This window comes from Schistocerca gregaria, chromosome X (assembly GCF_023897955.1).
Source record: "Schistocerca gregaria isolate iqSchGreg1 chromosome X, iqSchGreg1.2, whole genome shotgun sequence".
NCBI classification, from domain to species: domain Eukaryota; kingdom Metazoa; phylum Arthropoda; class Insecta; order Orthoptera; family Acrididae; genus Schistocerca; species Schistocerca gregaria.
Genome location: NC_064931.1, coordinates 379335241 through 379341691, shown reverse-complemented (window position 1 = coordinate 379341691; position 6451 = coordinate 379335241). Strand labels below are relative to the sequence as shown.

At 33.0% G+C, this 6451-nt stretch overlaps 1 long non-coding RNA gene across 2 annotated transcripts in view; it reads right to left on the bottom strand.

The window, feature by feature from the left end:
* Positions 1-1795: 1795 nt before the first annotated feature.
* Positions 1796-6451, bottom strand: part of LOC126298985 (uncharacterized) — a 120963-nt gene continuing 116307 nt past the window's right edge. For both annotated transcript variants that reach the window (XR_007552702.1, XR_007552701.1), the window contains exons 2-3: positions 5527-5576; positions 1796-1917 (exon numbers count right to left, since the gene is read on the bottom strand). This is a non-coding gene — a long non-coding RNA (uncharacterized LOC126298985). The remainder of the gene's footprint in view (positions 1918-5526; positions 5577-6451) is intronic.

Genomic DNA, 6451 nt, shown 5'->3' with positions numbered 1-6451 from the left:
TGGGCCTTTACTGCTTGTTCCTGTTATTTATAAATGATTTACCCTATTCTACCATGATACAGTGTAATTTTAGCATCTTCACAGATGACACGAACACAATGGTTAATGGTCATAAATGGGAAAACGTCCAAGAGTCTGTTAATATTATAGATTTAAGGAAATGGTTTACTGCAAATGGTCAAACCTTAGTAAGACTGATTATATTCAGTTCATCCCACCTGCCAAAACTGAGGAAGAAATGATTGTTAAATATGCCACACAGGTCATAGAAAGAGTGTAATTAACAAAGTTTCTAGGCGTGAAGACTGACTGTAGAATAAACTGGTCCCATAGCATTTTAGATCTTTACAACAGACTCAGCTCTTCAATTTTTGCAATGCAAATCATCTCTGATAGCGCAAACTTAAGCATTAAAAAAGCAGCATACTATGGATACTTCCATTCTTCGATGTTGTATGGAATTATTTTCTGGGGAATCAACCTCTTGCAAAGAAAATATTCATTGCTCAGAAGCGTGTCGTAAGAGTGATGTGTGGTGTAGACCCTAGATGAAGTTGCAGAAGCCAATTCCAGAGTCTGGGATTTCGTACAACTACTTCTCGTTACATATATTCACTTATGTGTTTCATAAGTAAAAACACTGATTTATACAAATGTAACAGTCAATACCATCAGTACAACACAAGGAGGAAACATGATTTCCACACTGAAGGTAAAAATTTGAAGGTTGTGCAGAAGGGTGTACAGTACTTTGGTATAAAGTTATTTAATGCTCTTCCTCCAGAAATCAAATGTGAAATAGGCAACAAATCTACATTCAAAGAGCTTCTCAGGCAATTTTAGCCATGTCTTTTTACAGTTTGGAAGAGTTTATGAAACACAGAGAGGAACTGCCTCAACACAAAATAAGATGTATTAGCATATAAATTGAACATTAAACTGTACATTCTTGCCACATATGTAACTCTTTTAGTGTTAATTGCTTATATTTAACTCTCTGGGTTATATGACCTTTCCACATTTAATTTACTATGTTTTATACTTTGTAATCTGTAGGCCAAAGGTTTCTCATTTCATCATATTGTGTTATGTATCATTATAGTAGTTACGTAACTTTCTAATCTTTATGTGTGAACATAGTGTATAAGTACTTGTCACTGGCAATGTAAAAACTGACACACACTACAGCCATGTGAAATTACCACCGTTGGATCCATGGTGTAAGAAATAAAATAAATAATAAATAAATGATGCTGCAGTAATGGTTTGGAAAGTTCATAAGGATCTAAAGTATGCAGCTTCATTATGTTTTTGAATTTTTGTGCAGTTTGGGAAATTCTGTAATATGTATATCCTAAGTCATCATTCAGTATCACAAATTTTCACAAGTATCAATCAGTTGGTGACATAACTTACCATTGTTGATAGTCTAGAACATGGTGCACTTATAGTAGACTGGAAAAATATGAAGTATTAATTTGTGATATTATTAAGACATGATGACAGTAGAGATAATGCTTTTGATGTTCGGTGTTCCTCTTCAGACAAGTAAATGGAGACTCATAAACAATGGTTAATAAAGAAGTTTGTAAGTTATATCCTAATTAAATGCTTCTGATTCAACATATGTAACACTACAAGTTTAAAGAATAATAAAAAAGGTTTTAAATGTTCATAGAGTCCTTAATATGAATATTTTCCAGGTGGACTAAATGTTAAACATCAGAAAAAAGGTTATACAAGGATGATGATATACCTTCAGCATACAATACACAATATTACTCACCTAAAAATATCTGGAAGTACTTTAATATGATATAGATTATACACATCATTAGCATTTTTGAACACATATTCTCTGTGGAATGGGCTATCATATGTGAGTAAACGCAACACTTGTGTTTCATCTGGTTCACCCTGTTAAATGAAATTTACAGTTACAAGACATACCTAAAATCCATAAAAGTAACAAAATAATCATGTGCAATGTTACTTATTATTATTATTCATCACTGAATAATATTATATTTCAAACTTGAGACATCAAAAGTATTGTGCATTAGATGATAAATATTACACTATTTTGCTAGTACTCAACAAATGTAGTAGAGACCAATATAGTTGAGAAAATGGAGGTACGCTAGAGGCTATATGGAGAAACTGATGTAGTGTGAGGTAAGGCAATAGCTTGAATAAATAACTGCAGTAAAATAATAGACAAAAATTTGTACATAGCGTGCACAGATATAAAACCCTGACATAATGGTAGTGTCATCAGGAATGATGGGAGACCCTATCCTGTACATATTACACACAGAAATTTCTACTAGTTGGTGAGTTTCTTTATATTGTTGAACCAAGATGGATGAAAGGTAAAAAAACTGCGTTTATATCAATCATTACTTTAGCAAATTTATCTCATCTGCATACTGGTTTAAATATTTAATTTTTTCTGAATATAATATGTGAAAAACCACTTAACATCATTGATGCAAAAATTACAAATGGAATAGTGTTAAACCAATTTATTTCCTCTTATCTACATATTAGTGATGTTCATCTTCCATTTTTCAGAAATAAACAAAATTCTGCATCAAACTGCAGACTCTACTTTATCTTACACTTTAACTAAGTCGACCAGCTAGTATTATATACACCTGAAGTTTAAAATGGATTCTGACCAATCTGTTGTCAATTCATGTTGCCTACACAAAGAATTGAAAGACTTGTTGGAGGAATAAAAGTCAGGACAAGTTCCATTACTGCACATGAACTAAATGCTGGACTGTCAATTTTATATTAAGTTACTCACTGAGATAGGGAGATTCATATCACACATATTTTGTATGAGAACAACATACAGCCTTCTTGGTACCCACCCATTCTCAGGTGATGTCTTCTATTGTCAATTTCTGGAATACATTCAGAACAAAGAGTAGAAAACATAGAAGTTGTTGTGACTGACTGAGCCAGTGTGTGCCTGTGTTGTTGTGAGTTTTGTGTGTGTACTCATTGGGTTTTGTTTTATGTTGTAATCTTTCAAAATAACACCTCCTGTTTATCAAGATTATTTGGAACCTCAGGGGGGGGGGGGGGGGAGAATTTCATGATTCTGTATTGAAGGGAGAAATATCTAAGCGGGAGCAGTCTAAAGAAGATTCATATTAAGGTTAGGTGCAGTTTGCTGCAATTCTTCATCACTGATACTGTTGCTACAGACATTGCTATTTTATTTACAGATTCATTTTGTTTTACCTGTCTAAAGCTCTTCTTTTTTACAGATAACACGTATGATGAATTCCCCCATTCAACATATGACTGGATTCCAAAACTTGTTTTGAGGAGAGGACACAATTTCCTTGCGAAGCAAGCAGGAAAGAACAATGTAGTATTATACTGATTAATACACACCTCTTTGCATGACAGAATACTTCAGACATTTCCATAAAAAAATCAGTTAGGTTCGAAATTTTTCCTTTTTTGTAACGATAACTATAATTTCTGCCATCTTTATTGTAATACAGCTATTGTATGAAAGAACTGAAATCAATATGAAAAATAAATCTTCAAGTGTGATATTTTTAGCATGTATTATCCTTTAAGATAGGCAAACACAAAGGCACCAGTAACATTTTAAATAATGGCATAAATGGGTGGTTTTCTAATCCAAAAAGCTTTCTAATTCGTTGGACCTCAAAGTGTTAATAGAACAAACAAATACGAATAGCTCATCCTGTAGGCATGACGCAGATGGCTTCAAAGACCTGTGGTTAGTCAGTATGTACCTTATGTATAGTCAAAATTGCATACACAGTTGTCAAAATAATGAATTATTATGCTACTTCAGATTTAGAAACAGATTCTTGTGATTTAAGGACATCCTGAACATTTCACTGAACCAAAATATGGTGTGGCCATGAACCAAATAATAATAACTATAGGAGATGAGGGCTGAGTGGCTAGCATTCCTTGTGCCAATAAACAGACCGCATATTTTGATTAGCTATGAGTGTTATCAAAGTTGGTAGAAGAGTGTTTTGATTTTCTATTTAAGTATTCAAATACGTTTTCTTAATACCTTTTATTTCTGACAAGTATATAAATCATGACTGAGCATGGACTGAGAGTGAGAGACAAAAAAAATTAACTACAGCATTTATGGTTATGAAACTCCTGCTTCTCACAGCATATTGTAACACAGATGGGGTGGAGTAGCAATATATACTATTAGGAAAGTAGAGGATAGGATACCACTGACATGTGGAACCGTGCAGAAATGTATTATGAAGTGTCTGCTATAGAGATGACGATACAAGAACGGCTGTATTTGCTAATAGAACCATATAGATCTCCAAGCACAGGAGTGGGTTGTTTCTAAAGCAACTGGGCATGATGCTACAAAAGGCTCTGAAGAAATTCTCATACTTAATAGTCATGAAGGACATTAATATTATTACACTGAAAGATAGTTCAATTGACAGACACCTACATGATTGAATCAATAATCAGTAACTAGAAATGCAAGTAAAAAACCCTGCATGATTCAGCAATAACTCAAGAGTTATTGATACGTGATGTATGAGAAAAGTAAGGTTAATTAAGAACTGACTAAAACCAAGCCACTAAAGAGAATTACCAAAAGAAATTTGAGAAACTGTAAAACAGATCAATAAGAGTGGCTAAGTTACAGTACTTCAAAATTGGTATTGAAATATGTGATAGTGTGGCAAGGATTTGAATTACAAAAACATAAAATTAAATGGAAGCTCTGTCACACTCATGGAAGTACAACTCTGAGAAAGAAAGGCCAAGAAATTTTGGAGCCAAACAAAGTCAGTAAAATTTTCAGTAAAAACTACATAGCACTGGCAGCCAATCTCACATCACAGAATTCCTCAAATGTCAAAAACTAAAGAAACTGTAAGTGTAACATAATTCAAATTTATGATGTACAGCTGAATGTTTATGGGTTGTTGCTAGAGCATGTAGAAATTGAGAAAAGTATTATTCTGAGCAGTGGCAGTAACAACAAATATTTCAGTGGCAATCTCTCTCACTAATAGGAAGCAATGTAAAAGTTATGGATATAAATGCTACTAGGACAGTCTAAGATGAAAATGCACCAGAATGTATTGTTGCATGAGACAAAAGACTAAATATTTCTGGAAAAAATTGTTAAGACATGCATTACACAGGAGAAACAAACAGACTATGCTTATTCAAAAGTGATTTCAAACATGTCCTTAATGAGGGCAATGTTTACTACAATGAGTAGGTGCACAATGCATTTACTATAAGAATCTCTGTAATAATGTGAAGATAAGACATCTGTTTTCAGCTTTCTAGTTCATTGTAGCTCGTGTACCTGAGAGTGCAGAATACTGACATTCAAATTAAGAAATATAAAGAGTAATGGCTCCTAAATGATTTTGACAGCTGTCACATGATCTAGAAATATGTGGAGAAAGACAGACAGATAGAATTATTAACATGAATGTGTATTTTGCAGAAAAGAACTTAACTTACACAATATATTTTCTGTCTTCCAACTGCAATCACTTTCCCAAAGCCAATAGCTGAAAGGCAAAATTATTTCAGAAATTTATATCAAAACTGTATTAAGTGTCTTAAAGGTAATAGGGCAATGAATGTTAATCTTGGAACAGGCAAAATATTCAAAATATACAGACAAGAGCATGTCATTATATTTATTTATTTACTATTGCATACAATAATATATCAGATACATGTTTACATTTTTTTTACAAAACAAACAGGATGTATAGTAGTGTAATAATATTGTTTCTGTATAGTAAAATAAATTCTATTTTAGTTACTTAGTTAAATGTTGCATAGATCATTTTAATGTTTTACAAAGCAGAGCTCGTTCTGTATAGGAACTGTTCAATACATTGTCCATCTTGAACTTAGGAGAGTGTACAGTGACACATCATCTACAGTCTTGTACATTCAAGTACACATGTAAACTGACATAGAATGTCAACAATTCGTCATTTCCTGCATGTCCCTGATTTGAATTTGTAGTAGTCAACCACATCACTTATGAGAAAATGAAAATATTAATTTTGAGCGTCATGTAATATATGGGAGGCAGCAGAGAAAAGAAGGGAAGGAAGATCATGAGGATGAACATTAATTCATAGAGAAAGAGAAAAAAGTCATGGGGAGAGGAATGGCTGGAAAAGATAGAAAAGCACAAGAGCATTATACGGACCTAGGTAAATCAAACCTATTTTAGGAAGGGATGTTCTGGGCTCATGTACTGTGTTAAAGGAAACGGCTGTTAAAAACAGAGCCGTATCAATCAATCATATTAATGAATGTAGTGCTATAAGTGGAATTGTTTGACAGATGTTGCTGTAAATAAGGTGTCATAACATACATATTTCAAGAAATACAATATCAGTATGTGAAAGTAAATATCAGTATG